The sequence below is a fragment of the Lepisma saccharinum genome, chromosome 11, assembly GCF_977018435.1.
Source record: "Lepisma saccharinum chromosome 11, izLepSacc3.1, whole genome shotgun sequence".
Lineage (NCBI taxonomy): Eukaryota > Metazoa > Arthropoda > Insecta > Zygentoma > Lepismatidae > Lepisma > Lepisma saccharinum.
The window spans coordinates 15,982,729-15,998,854 of NC_139239.1; positions in this window are offsets into that span (position 1 = coordinate 15,982,729).

Genomic DNA, 16,126 nt, shown 5'->3' on the forward strand with positions numbered 1-16,126 from the left:
CTGCATCCTTGGACACGCCACTAAACACTGTAGTCTGTTTTGCTCATTTTAATGTAATATTAGCCATTTTTCTTTATTCTTCACGATAGGTGGGGATTAAATACGTGAATATCTACAAAATGAATTGTTGTTCTTACGTGAAATCCTTTTGTAACCTCAAACCGGTTAATTCTAAAGGCGGTTTACACTTGCATAATGTAGCTGATACAATTAGCTCTCGTGACGGAATGGTTAGTGTAGCGAACTGAGCACCCAGGCTCCCCATGTTCCAAATCCGAGTAAGACATATAAGTTCCATTGTGCTTATTTGTGCATTACTCCACCCAACCCTCACTTTGCTGTTGAAAATAAATAGGTAGGGAAACTATAACAAATAACTAAAATATAGGAGTTATTTATTAAGGCCACGAGGTACAGTTTCAGCGACCAATCCGACACGAGGTTCTGGAAATACCCTAAACCGCTCCTCTCCCACCAAGCTTTCTCCGCGGCGAGGTAGAGAGAAAGATATCTGTGCGTTGGATGATTGTAGGAGGGGAAAAACTTAGCATTACCCTATCATTTTGCTTGTCCTCTGGGAATTTCGAACTTTCGATGGCGTAGAAAAATACATGGAAGGAACGAGTACACATTGAAGATTTTATTTGTCGTCGAAAAAAGTCGAAAACTCCATTCGATTATCCGTTACTTGAAGTTGTTACGTTTTGTTCTCCATAAGGAATGCGTAGGATTCTGAATACGTATAAAACCCCTACATGGTTGTTAGGGATCGGAATCTAGGCTGTGCCAATCTAAAGCTCCTCGCTTATGTGAGAGGTACTTTCATATGCATGGGGTAACACCCCTGAGAAATGAGGGTAACTCGTCCAACATTTAGGATTAAAACACTTCCTTTGACTGGACTGGCAGGGTCGTGGTGTAAGAGAAAAGGGATGTTCGTTACCTCTGATTCTAGACATGAAGATCGTCTTCGCCGGTTCTCCTGTGCAGGCACGGTCTCTGATGGCGCACCACTTTTCGCGGTAACTCGTTTGCGTATCAATCGATAATCATATTATGACTCCGTACTCGGAGACAATCGTGCTATATCTGAGATCATTTCACGCGATCTATTTAAGCGAGATTCAAATTTCCGAACGTTAGCCGGCTGTGCATGTTCTATTCTGCACCCAACCGCTTTCCTAGGTAATGCCGATTTTTTGTTTTATTTCCTACCATTTCCTGTTAAACTCCCGTGCCTGCTGATTCCTCATCTTTGAAGGTCGGCGCCGTTTAATCAACATGTTTTCAAAACATCGAGTCTATAACTTGACAAGTTTAAAAACAAGACGCTGCAAATAGCTGTTGCGCATCTCGCACCACATTTCCCCACTCCATTCTCCGCAGCGACGTTGGTTGGCAGTGTTGCAACCTGGACGGAGCGGAATGGTCTGAGGATTTTCAATGAAATTTGTATTCGCTTATTCCTGTTTTCTACCTGTCGGAGTACAGAAATTCAGCTCACCTTTGGCCCAACGACTCTTATCCTTCTTTTAAAACTTCGCCTCCCCGATGGCGCAGTGGTATCGTCGTCGCCTTGTAATCAAGGGGTCCCGGGTTCGATTCCTGGTGGAGGCACATAGTGGTTCGGATCCCACTTTAAACTGTAGTCCAGTCCCGATTAGCCTTACTGTGCATAAAGTGGACTTAAAACAACAAATCAATCCAATCCAATTCAATAAAAACTTGAGAAACCATCCATTTAGATACTGCCGTGGCGGCGCTTGTGGACACGACAACATTAAACTTAAGTTTATGTAACTCCTTCAGATTTCGCAAATATGTTGCAACATTGTAAACAATTTCTCTGGCCTGTCCTCTAAGGGGCTTTCCAGAGCAGTTTATGGATTTCGTTGTACCCGGCATGATTTAATTTTTGCATTTCAAAAATATGCAGCCAAGAGTAAAGAGGAAGAACATTTCAATGCTTTAAAAAAGAACACAGGCAAGCGTGTTATCAGATTGCCTTCTCGTAGTGATTGTTGTGCGATAAACAAAAGAACCCTCACCCCACTCGGCTTAAAAAAAAACAGGCCACTGCTCGATGTCGCATTCAGAAAATGAAGTCATTCGCTCAGAAGTTTCTCGTAGTTATAAACCTTAACGCACGTGCGTAATACTACAGTTTACGATCCGCGCACCGCACGCATTTTCAAAGACCGGATTAAATCAAATGAACCACTGATAAACTATGAGCCGGCACCGTCAATCCACACAGTAAAAATCGTTTGTCATATTTGTTTTAGCTTAATTTTGCTGAGTTGGCACCACTCGTACTCTCAAGGCCAGACCAGTACGTAGAAGAGTGGTGGAGAGGATGACGTAATAGAAAGTGCTCTGCAGCGATCTGCGCATATCGGGACTTAACTTGTCACGCTATAGGTTAATAATCAAAAGCCGCTTCGACTTGCAGACATTCATTCTCTCTTGCATAGTCGTGTTTATAGTAGCAGTGCCCAATCCGACGATATTGAAATAAATGCACGCATGGTGCGAATCTGTCACTCTTCACCTGATTGACAATATTGCGTGCTCGAATCAGGCCAATGTAAGATCTCGTACCTAATTATTTTGTCCATTTTCTCTTAGTCGTGCCGCTGGTCTTTGACAAATTGCTGCCAACATTAGACATGAATATTTACGCATCCAATCAAACAAAATTCACAGCTCGTTTATGCAGCACGTTCATTTCTTACTCACTTTCAGAAAGTCAACATGCAACAGAACCCGCGCAGGAAATTTTACGGTGGCATGGAATATGCTAGTTTGTCTCGTATCTACAGATCAGCACGGCTACTTTTAAGATATGGACAAGAACACGGTTTATATCTTGCTTTAAGTTGAACTCTAAATGTCTCGAGCAATTCTAGAAAGAGCAGCAATGTTACTTATGTTCTGATGTGCATATCGCGTGACAGTGAGCGACACAAGATTACGAATCCATACACGCACAAGGAATTTCCTTTCTCTTATTTTTAACAACACTCACTTTGCTGGAACAAGGATACTACATTTGTAGAATAAGCAACAGGTAAAAAATGAAAGCAGAGTAGCTGAAAGAGGTGAGGGAATGATCTGAACGCTACTGCCACCTAGTGAGAACTTATGCAGTTCTATCGATACCCACAATACATTCATAACGTTTTACATTACGTACTGAAATGTAAGGCTGGTCTTACAAGTGATATTCTTTTCAATCATTTCAACTTCAGTGCTTCGTTAATATGCTTGTAATTATTATACTTCATTTGGCCTCGGTAGTGCAATTTGTTCCACACAACAACCACTACAGGAATTACAGGAACTGAGATACGACAGCCTGCTCCATCCACCATACTACCCTGATCTTGCACCACTCTATTAATGCTGTTTCATGCATCTGAATGAACACATAATGGGCACAAACAGAGAGGACGAAGAGCTTGCATTCCGAGACTTTCACGCTTCCATTCAACCAGCTTTCTTCTGAACTGGCATTGAAAGATTGCCCAATCACTAGTAGAGCTGTGTAGCTTCTTAAGAAGAAGTTAATTTCGAATTAAAATATAATGTGTTCTGTAGTGTGTGTGTGTGTTTTTTTTTGTTCACCCGTCGCAATTGCCTTTAATATCCGGAAGATGTGGCAGTCTCTTCCTGCAGAATTCAATTCTTGTCTTGGATTATACAAACTCCCCCGACGTCGTCTCGCAGGGATTTCAGGCCGAGACTTATTAACTGGACTAAGACGTGTCCCGTGCTGTGGACTCGAAAAGGTTTAAGCTAAGGGCTCTGCGGTGTCAACCTGGCCTGGTCTGATTAGGGTTACTTGAGTTCCCGACTAGTTGTAAGACCAGTGTTTCAGCAACCGTTAACAAGTTTCTAAGTAATCAGTACACATCTACATACTTACAATTTCAAATATGCGAATACAAATTCTACATCCCTGTATAAACTTTCAACTCAAATCATATACCTGTAAATAATTTAATAGACCCTGAGACTTCTGAAAAAAAAAAAACACATAATGTAACAAGAAATCAATAATTGAGAAGTTTTGTTGTACACCATGGAGCACGGTTATGTGTACTTTCGTTCAGAACAAGTTTTTAACTCATAGCGGGATGTTGAGGTTATATACCTAGGTATGTTGATGGTTCAAGCAGTTGGTAGCGGCGATTGGGTTTCGAAACTAGGTGGGGCAAGGACAGTTTACTTTCCCTTGGTACATCAGGTTTAGAACAGTGCGGGGGGCAAAAGTGGAAAAAAGTAGGGGGGGCAAGTGCCCCCTTCGCCCCCGTTTAACGCCGCCACTGCAAGCAGACATATATCTCCCCCCTCCAAACGCACATACTCTAAGAGCATTTTATTTTTTTAACTGAGAATACTTATATTTCTATCTTTGTTATTTAGAGTTGTTTTAGCTAATCGCGACGGTGAGAATGAGTGATAATTGGATAACATTATTTCAAGTACAGTCACAAAGAACATCCATACACAGGCCGGAACTCGAGCCCGGGAACTTCCGTTGGCGAGATAACGAGTTCGCCACTGAACCTGCGCCATAATCGAATGTGAAGTACAGCACGAGATAATTAGGATGCTGATTTACAAGTTCTAAGTATTCCCCCAACGAATCTCACGAACATATAGCACAAGCACTGACGCATAAGGTATAAAGTGACCAGATGTTTAAAACAACAAAACAGGATATTTTTCATATTTTCCTGAAGGAAAGCGGGACGGCAAAATACACCCGTTTCGATACAAAACCCATTTCGTCATAAATATGTTTAAAAACTAATTAAATAAATATACAAATGCTGTGCAAATATCTTACATAATATGGCAGTCCTTTAGGATTACATATTTAGTCTAACAATGGATCTTCTTCAGTGTATCCTTATTTTGAAATAACATTTTGTAAAAGTTCATACACGTGTGATGAAGTTTCATCTTATTAGTCAAGATAGCTTTCAGGTTGTACTGAAAGACTGTTCTTATCATTGTCCACAAACAATTCATGTACGTAAACACTCGTTCTGGGGGCATTAGTTCCAGGTAAACACAGAAGAATCTCCGATATTTGAAGAAAATACGGTAAACCACGTCTGGTTATCTTAATGACGTCACAAACAAAACTATGGCATTAAGGATATCCTATGAAACCTGACGAGGCTAACCTTTTAGAATGTTTGAATACGAATAGAAACGCCACTGGAGTGATATCATACACTGCAGGGTAGATCCTGTTCTATATGTATGTTTGGGCAGAGGGAATCATTTCCCATGTCAACACCGTCTGAGTAATTATGTTTTCTCATGAACTAGATTGAATATAGTACTCATCTCAAAATCAATATTATGATTTAACGTTTCTATTACGAGAAGAAACTTGTACAGTCACAAACACTTCTGGGTTCTAACAACCCCATAAACATTGAACTGGATTGCTACAACCGAGAAGTATCCGTGACTGCACAAAAAAATAATAGATGAAAAATGTAAAATACCCTGTTTTCTAAGGTCGCCTAGAATGAGTTCATTTATGATGGGAAGAAGTGACTTAGTCTTATAAACCAAGAAGATACAGTTATCATCCTTTTCAGGGATAGATAAAAACCATTCCAATCAATCCCTCCCTCAATTACGATGTACACTCGCCGCATTAAAAATGAGACGCCTAGATCCTTAATACTCTCTTCATTGCAATACGTTAGGTGTGCTGCCTAACTCTGCGGTGATGAGCGAACTTCAATAGCAAGAGTAGAGTTAGGCAACCCTAGAAAAGAAGAATTTCGGGATCTAGGTGTAACATTTTTATTGCGGATGACTGTACATGGAACAAACTAAAGGCAGAAAAATAAGCTTTATTATAATAATAGTTGCCAACCAGCAAACTCGTTCTCGTCTCACTTCTAAAACGAGACTCCTGCAAGAAAAGTGATATTTTCAAAACATAGATAACACACTTCCGCAACCAGACGCACAGGTACAGCCCGAGGTCTCTATTAGCAGGTAATTGCAAATTCACTGCATGTTAAAATTCTAGATTAATCGCGGCCGATAAAGCTTTCTTTTATGAGAAATTACGATACAGCAACTCACGCCATAGGTAAGGTCAACATGCAACCGTGTCATACATCATTCACTTCACCATAAGTTCATAAACCTCTATGGAAATGTTCATTTTAGTCATGTTCACTGTGTGTGGTTGTTCAGTAATTCATGTGTAATTTTTCCCTCAGAATGTGGTCTTTGGAAACCAAGTGGTACATTGGAAATATAGAAAAATGGGTCTAGAGGAAAGATAGTTGTTTATCGCATCGTCATCATCATTCTTAACTGGTAGGGTGTGGTTTAAGTATCGTCCCGTGGGACTCGGCTTTTGGAGTGTGGTGCTAGGTAGGAGAGGTAATTTATGTCGTTTGTTGGTAACATTATAGTATAGAGGTGACGGATTTCTTTAAATTTACAGGATAAAGTACTTACAGAAATAATTTTCTGTAGCGTTGTGGAAGTTCGTGAATGTAGTTTTGATCCATTTTGAAGCGAATGCATGTTGTTTCTGCGAAAATCTCTGTCCGACACGATGTTTCTGCTGCCGCCATTTGCTTTCTGCACGAGAGCACAATGTTCCCCGAAGGTAGTGTTTCAAACTTGCCGTTTTTTCACTAGAACATGACGTGTCAAGTATTTTTTTAATATTTTTTTTCTAACTATGCTTTCCTAACCTAACCTTAAGGAAAATGGTTTTTGAGGGCTAACGTCAATGGTTTTTGGGGGCTAACGTCAATGGTTTGTGGGGCTAACGTCAATGGTCCGGGCACGAAAGTAGGTATTTTCCGGTGAACGAGATTGCAACACTGCATAAATCGACAAAACACTCGCACAACGCGCCCTGAACCGGTACGTTATCGCTCGCCAAAATGTGTTACACAATCGAAATAACAAGTAACAGTAAGTACTCGTAAATGTAAGAAATAGACATTATCTTAGTTAGAAATGCATTATTTCACCTTAGGAAATGTTCCGCATTCCAAAATAGTACGTTAGCAATGTCAAAAGTGCGAATTATATGATTTATAGGTGTCACCTCTATACTATAATAGTACCCACAAAACATTACGAGTTATGTTCGATTTGCCATATAATGACCGTGTTTAAAAATGTATTGCGGATGAAAACAAAATTTGAATATTTTCCAATTGTTACACAACAAAACTCATTGTTGTGTTTCAGATCATTCTTTAGTAATAAACCTGATAAGTTGTTTACTCAATTATGATATACGCTGTAATTTATGTAGAAAGTAAAGTTTTAGTAGAAAAGTTTAATCATAACAGACATACCTGTTTTAGTTTTAAAAGTTAAATTAATACAGTGTCAGGCACGAAAGCAGGACGTCGTTCGCCATATATACACATAGACGTGCTTTACTTTAACGTCACAGAACCGTGGATATTCAAATAGAAATTCGTAATTACCTCCACAGAAAATTGCTCTCGCGAATTTCATCTACGTTTTGTCCCCATGCATGACGTGGAAGCTTAAAATGTTAGTTTTTTTCTGGAAATTTCCATTGGAGGCAGTTCCCCCTGCATTAACGTGCCAGCCTCGCCCTTTCTTTAATTATGAAGCTGCATTACCTGCAGGGAGGGAAGTTACACCGTACAATGTGCGCGTTTAATATAAACTTCTGCCTTCTTATGCAAAGCAGATAGAGCAGGAGTCTACAGCCTAGGCTCCGAGGTAAATCTCCACTAGTCCTCCGCATGGTCAGAGCTAACTTCATTTCCCAGGAGATGCTGAGGAACTTTACGAGATGCATACAAACGGCCGTCTATTTATCGACGAACCCACAACCCCTCCTCGCTCCGATGGCGTACAAGTTGCTTGCAGGAGAAGAAATTATTTCCTAAGGTGTGATGTGGCCTAAGGGTCCCATTGAACGCTTCAATATCTCAGTACTAGCTTCGACGCTCTTAGCTGCATGTAGAAGCTAATATCCCTTCGGACTGGTAAACGTACAAGGCCTGCCGCTACCGTTTCAAATAGGTAAAAGTACAGGGCGGTTCGAAAGTAATGTGTACATTTGCAACTTGAAAGATTTGCAATCTTATATAAATGCAAACTTTAAAAGGCGTATGCATATATAATTGTGGTATCATTATTTGTCCAGGTGTCGTCTTAATCCGCTTGATGGGCTACGGTCTTCCGATTAAAGCCGCCCAACACTTTACGTAAAACCCCACGTTGGGCGCCATTTCGAAACAAATGTCCAAGTCAATAGGGCTTGACATTGAAACACATTTGTCGCAACAAATTGGAAAATAATCATATTTGTTGCTTTGATATTGAGTTAATTTACACAATAAATGGGGTTAACAATACGTATTTCGGAAGTAATCGCTATTATTATTATTAAATGGCAGATCAATAGGTATCCTCTTCAGCGAAATGGTTACCACACACTCCTGCAGCATGAGAGCTCCCCTGTTCAATTTATTGTGGGAGAAATAGAAATCACTGAGTACACGCACACATGGAACACACACGCGTGAACACATCAATTTTGCTACTTAATGCTGACCAAACGAACCACTCTATAATGGCTGTTTCCACGAAAAATAAATCTGTAACCCTTCTCAGGTGAACGTCCGGGATTCTGGGTACCGGTTGATTGATTGCTTGTTGCAGGAGATGCGAGTTACAGATGTGTATGCGATTAGTCAATTAGGTATTGACATCAGGATGCACACGGGTGGAACTAAACCCCACAAATGATTAATTCCGCTAGATGATTGATTGTCATAAAAGCAAGTTGATTACTGCAGAAGCAACTAGGCTGACATAGGGCCCTGGCTGTTCTCAAACCTTGATCTCCTCGTCTCTCCCCTCTTTCATCATCCTTCCCTCTCGACCCCTTTCACCTTCTTTGTGTCCATCTGTTTCTCTCCCACACTATACAGGGTGTCTCAAAAGAAATAGCGCAAAATGACACAGGTGAAAGTACACGATAATAGAAGCAAAAAAGTCTCAGTCCGCGTCCGCAAACGAGCCGTTTTCGAGATAATCGCGTATGTGTGATTACAAGCCACCACTGACATCATTGTTTATAGACGTCGTCCTAGTTGGTAAATTTTTTTCGAACACCCCCGGTTTATTTCGGAATTGATCACAAGCATGTACAATTATATGTACTAATTGTATACATCCTGTTTGATTACAACGCCATCTCTCGTAAATCTTCTGTTTTGTAAAGAAAGAGCAAGCCTCGGAACGCGCAAGGAGTAAAGCACTCGGTGTTTACAAAATGCAATAAGTGACGGCTTCTAACCACACATTCGCACACATTATTAGCATTTGCCAACTAGGACGACGTTTACAAACAATGAAGTCAGTAGCAGCTTGTAATCACACAGTCGCTATTATCTCGAAAACGGCTCGTTTGCAGACCCATGTTTATTGAGATTTTTTTGCTTCTATTATCGTGTACTTTAACCTGTGTTAGTTTGCGCTATTACTTTCGAAACACCCTGTATACCTCTTGTATACATTTCACATTCACATACAGTCCCTCCATGTAACAATTTCCTCCCATTCTCTCCCAACGTCATCTAATTCCATTACTACCTTCTGGTCTCGATAACACTTAACTAGTCGCACCTCTTTCACCACCTTAAGTAGGCGCGTGGGGGTAAATTTGGCCCCCAAATATAAAATATTATTTGTAATCAAAAATACTTTTATACGATTAAATTGACTATTTTCAAGAACTTAGTAGTTTGTGAATATAGAACATAAGTGCAATTAATTGTTTTCCCTTGAAAAAATTGAAGTTCCAATTCATATCAATTTTCAAAATCTCAATTCTTTTACACAACTAACTAAACGGGACCACTGTATTATTCCTTTTGATCATATCTTATGTCAAATAAACTTGTCTTGTTATTAAAACTTCATCTCCATCGGCAAATTTGGCATTTCTTTCCCTTACAGAATATCAACGTATAATTTCTACGTACGTATTGGTATTTTCCACAATGATTCTCACAGTAGTCTCATCTATGAAAGGTGAAAATCCTCGATAGCAGATTTTGCATTTCTTGCAGTTGCAAGTGATCCAAGAAGACGTAAAACAATGTTCATACTTCTTTTGTGAACATTCTAACATAAGAAGGGGGCTTCTTTCCATCGAGTTATTTCGTCTCTTCCCAGGAAATAAGTTTCATCATCATCCAGGATATCATTCTCATCATCATGATTTGTCTTGGAATTAATATAATGTACTCACTCAGTAACATGATATTCTACAACATGATATGATTTGGAGTCAATTATTCATCTTGAAGCACATCAGATGAACTACGTTCGAACTGTCCTCCAACAGCCACCATATACGCCCCTGCTGTCTTTCATACTACGTACGAGCTTTTGAACGGCTTCTTAGAACCATTAAACATTCACTTTAAAACACGGTCACACAACACAGATCAAGTAAAAACTGTTAAAATATTTCACTCACGAAGCACAGTAAGAGAAAGTTCTAAAAAAAATGAACAACAAAAATCACATACGTAACTAGGGTAAATTTGACCCCCATCAACTTTACAGCTTCACTTTGCTGCAATTACACACACAATGAAGGAAATGGCATCGACAGTTGAATCAGACTGCTTTAGGAAGGTACTAGAGAAGCTGGCACAGGGGGCAACCAACAAGTGTCTGGGTGTTAACAAATACCTGCCTGGGGGTCAAATTTACCCCCGCGCGCCTAGTTAAGGGTTAGTCACTTCCGAACACCTGAATGATGACGTGGTTAAGTTATCGCCGTGTAATCAAGTGATCCCACTTCCATTCCTGGTATAGACTAAGTGCACAATGGTTAGCATTCCACATTAAATTGAGGGTTCAGTACCATTTAGCTTATATGAGAATAAAAGTTAATCACTCGTTCTCTCTCTGTAATTCCTCCACCCCTATCACCCTGTCTCCTCTCTCAAGCACATACAGTAGAGCGTCGATTATCCGAAGTAATTGGGGGACATGGGTGTTCGGAAAACTGGTTTGTTCGGATAATGGAACTGTACATGTTTATTTGCCAAAAAGAAGTACTGTACAGTAAATTTATTCATAAAAACAGGCATCTCTTTAAGTATTACAAAGTAACGTACAAAGGCAACTTTAGTAGGAATATATAGTATGTGGTACAGTTTATTAAACAAAAATACGTACATATTACATACGCATTTTGCATGAACAATACATACACCGACAGAAGTGTGCTGATTGTTGAAACACAGCGACTGGCGGCTTGGCCGGTCAGCAGCGCCTTATGAAGGCCCCATTAGAAGCAATGTTCCGCCAGCGGTGGCTCAGTGCGGCGACTACTGTGGGAAACTTGGTTTGGGAGTGAGGGAGATGATGGACGGTAGGGTGGGAGAGTAACAGGTGCGAGCGAGTACACAGTTCGGTTAAGCGGTCGTTCGGTTGACCGACGTTCGGATAATCGACGCTCTACTGTACTCACATATCCACCTGTCCGATGGGGTAACGGTAACATCATCGCCTTGTACTTAAGGGATCCCGGGTTCGATACCCGTTGGAAGCATAAGTGGTTCGGATCACACTTTAAACTGTAGATCCAGTCCCGATTAGCCTTTCTGTGCGTAAAGTGGACTTGAAACTAAACTCAAACATACGCACATACAAGTTTATCTCCTTTCATCTATTTATTTATTTATTACGTCTTGTTTATCATGGCGAAGTTAAGGCCTTGTAGCCTTTTCTAACACTTAACCATTTCATTTTAGCATATGAAAATTAGAAAACAACATTTAAACCATTACATAAAAAGGTAAATATTAAAAATAAAAAATAAAAATTACAAAGAAAAGGATAAGAAAAAATACATACTGGAATAAAAATTTAACCTATACTCACTATATCCCTGTATGTCTACTATCTCACTCTATTCATTATATTTCTTCTTCTCCACCAGGTTCTTTCTTTTATTTCAATATATGGCATTCTCTCTCTATCTGTTACGGTACTCTTTCACCATCACACTCCCTCCGCTATTCCTAACTTTTACTCTTTCACTATCCCACTCCCTCCCTACTTGTTACTATTTCACCATCACATTCCTCCCTGCCTGTCACTCTTTCACCATCACACTCCCTCCCTACCTGTTACTCTTGCACCGTCCCATTCTCTCCCTTCTTCTGTCTGTTACTCTTTCACCATCTGGGTTCGAATCTCGGCCCTGCCATGGGTGTTCTTTGTGAGTGTTCTTTCATCAATTTCATACCATCGCTCACCCTCATTGTCGCGATTAGTCAAATGTGGCAGAAAAGCGACGCAAAAACCTAATTCAATCCATCTTTCTCCCTCCTACTCTCTCCTAACTCTGCTTGTTACTCCTCACTTCCACTCCCTCCCTTGCTGTTGCCTCTCATCTTTCTTCCTCACATTCTCTCCCCCTTTCTATGGTTCATTCACTTTTACCCTGCCGCTCGTTTACTCCCTTCCTCTCATTTCTGCCTTTCCTCCCCTATTCCTTTATTTCACTTCTATAAGTATGTAGAAGATAATAGCCTGTATCTTTACAAAGTGCAATACCTTGGAAAGGATAAGGATTCCTTCACTCCAACTCCGGACTAGAACTCTCGCACGTACATCGACGAAAAGGGATACGCAAGCACCTGGAAACATCACCACTGAAGAGATACATTTCCATCTCTCAATTGGGCGCCGAATAATCACTGTTTCACGGTGCTAAGCCCGCCGCGCTATCACTGAATATGGCGACGAAGATCACCCGGCAGGTGAAGCGCACCGCGTCGAACAATGTAATGTTAACGACTCCGATACATGCGGCGGAGGACCCAGGGGCAGGGCGTAACGTGGACAAAGTGAATCCTGCCTTTGACAAAGGAGGCCTGTATATATGATTGATAGACTCCATGACGACCGTCGACTGGCGTATAATGGGCCTGATAAGCGTCATAAGCACGGCTGGATACATTTGTTAATCCGTATGAGGTCCAAAGATGAAACGGATGTCTGCGGACCCGATAAGCCGGTTGGAGATAGATCCTCTGCGGGACACGATTTAAAGGAGATGGATTTTTCGATCAATTCTTGCCCCTGAGTTTTCGACGGTGTATTTAACAGGCACGCAAACAAATTATGACGTCAGAAGCATGCAGCTGTGGCATGCGACGTGTTGCTTACAAGCAAGAATTTTTAAATTTTCGAGGAAAAGGGGCGAAATATTTATACAGGGTTGGAAAAGACGTCCCAACCCTGCCGGAATATTTAAGTTTTAAATCGTACATTGTATAACATTGAAAGAAATCGGTAAGGATGAAAAAGATTGGATCGATCTTCCCTAGGATAGGGACAGATGAGAGGTTTAGTTGCTGCAGCCATAAACCTTCGAGTTTAAGAATGCTAGAGAGTAATTTATAAGAGACCTTCCGGACGGAGTAGTGGTGAAGTCATCGCCTTGTAATCAAGGGGTTTCGGGTTGGTTCCCGGTGAAGGCAAATAGTGGTTTGGATACCACTTAAAATTGTAGACTCAGTTCCGATTAGCCCTTTTGTGCATAAAGTGGACATAAGACAGAAACACGATCAATCAACGTACAATATGTACAGGGTGTGGTCGTACAACACAGACAAAAACACTAACAGCATATAGAGGAAATCTACTCAAACAATGTTTCTCAGTAACGTTTTGCTCCTTACGGCCTCGTTTAGACGCAACGAACACTCTTAGAATTGCATTTCTATCAAATACATACATAACCACACGTCACAATTTATCAGAAACATGTGATTGATGGCTTTGGTTTATTTTCTTTACTCTTCGGCCACTTTTAGCTTATCAAAAAGATGGGGATGAGCGATGATATGATGAAATCGGTAAAGGGACACTCACAAAGAACAGCCATGCTCAGGCAGGGATTTTAACCTGGAACCCCCGGCGTTGTAGTTTGTTTTCTACATCCACGTTTTTCACATGAATGCCTATCTCGGATGGATGTTCAATGACAAATTTCGGAAGAGAAGCATTTAATCATCACATCAAAATTACATGTACACGTTTGTAGGATTCAATACGTTCCGATCGAAACAAAATTACGCAAAGCTACCGTACAAGCTGGTGCCTGGAAAAATCGCTGTTTCTAGCTCGGATGTAGCAATCCACTTACCCCTTTCTTGATCGAATCGCAGAAGGTTTTTCTCCTATTGAGAAACTCTTTATAGCCCTGAATGAACACGTTTGGTCCGGAGAACACCTGACTCTTCTGGCATTACTGGATTGTTTCGTAAAATCTAATCCATTCTTGGGCAATGTTCTGTTTACTCTTGTTCCACGGCAATACTCTTAAAAGTTCTTAAATCGCGAGGAAATTACTTTCCTCGTTTTACGACTGATTTAGAACTTCTATTTGACTTTGCACCTGCTCGACTAGAATCTTTGAGACGTTTCTGATCGTAGGATGCCTTTTCAAATTTACTGAAAATCTCTCAGTAGATAAAGCTTTCATTCCCATCTCCTAGGATATAAATTTTGCATTCTGAAATGGTATTACTAAAGCATCTTAAAGAAAGGTTATCAACATTAGACATATTTTATAGCGTCATACTTAATAATATGTAACATTTTTGTTGTGTTATTAAATGTAAAGTGTATATATGATAAAATAGACAACAATACGGGTTCTGGCACATACATATACTTGGAAAATATCCTTAATGTGATACAGACATTGGAAAATGAAATATTTTTAAATATTCAGAAGAATTCCCTGTTCGTTTTAGCTTATTTCTAAGTTCAGGTTATGCACAGAAAGGCTAATTCGTAACGATCTATGAAATAATTAGAAATATCAATATAATGAACCTCCAAATACCAGTTATTAAGACACAATTTTCCAGACAGGAACTTATCAGGAATGCAGCGTCAAACATTACCTAAACTCTTCCTGGTCACAAATGGCGTAAACATGTAAACAGGTGAAACCAGGAAGAGACCACTGGCAACTGACTCTGCATTTGCTTAGTAAAGATCGATGGTAATAAATATCTGGGAGGAGAGAGATCAGTTTTAGAACGAACATTGAGAAGAGAGTTATGAGCGATTACATGGAGAGAGGAAGAAGGATGATTCGAGGAAGAAAGTATTGAAGCGAGTCGCGAGTCAGACTCCTCGTACAGTCACGATCATATTTACTCACCGTGTGAAGTCCATGTCCAGGCAGAGACAAGTATACATTTCCTTTTACCATGTTGATCCAGTCTGTTGGAGTTTAAAACTCTAGTATTGTGTTTTTCCATTCATATGTGTGTAGTTAGTGCCTCTCGCGACTGACCATCAAGCTTACCATGAATAGCGAGTTGCCCCATCATCAAGAATGAATGATCAGTGAACTACAGCAACCCAGTTCACTTCACCGGACATCGAACCCGGGACCTCTTTGTTGTAACATAGCTTTGTGCCGACTATCACGGAATGGATGTCGAATTGGTGAAACTATTGTAAAATGCAACACTGACTACTTACAGATTTGCTTAGTTACCGTATTAATAGATGTGTAGGAGGGAGTACGAGTCCCTTATGACAGCAACTGCAGTAGAGTGTAATAAGCTCACCTACTGGCCTGGACGCTCCGCTTCGTAGTCAAAACGCTTCTCTCGTTGGTCTAGAGACGCTTGGCTCCTTGGCCTAAACGTTCCACTGCTCATTGACCTAGGCACTCCGTGACACAACGCTTCACTACTTGGCCTAAACGCTCCGCTGCTCATTGACCTAGGCACTCCGTTGAGTAGTCTAACCGCCTAGTTCAGTGGCCTAGCTGCGTCGATCAGTGAAATAGACGTTCTTCTTTCGTGCCACAGACGTTCAGATCAGACAGAGTATTTAGTTAGAAACTATCAATTGATAAAGCAGAATCAGAAGGCAATAATGACAGCTTCAAAATACACACAGTAAGGTTTTCTCTCAAAGCTCATTAGTAGGGCTAGGGTTTTTATGACTTAGCATATTTTTTTTTTGGTAAGGGTGATATGTTCCCTAAATATATAGAAATTCATATTGT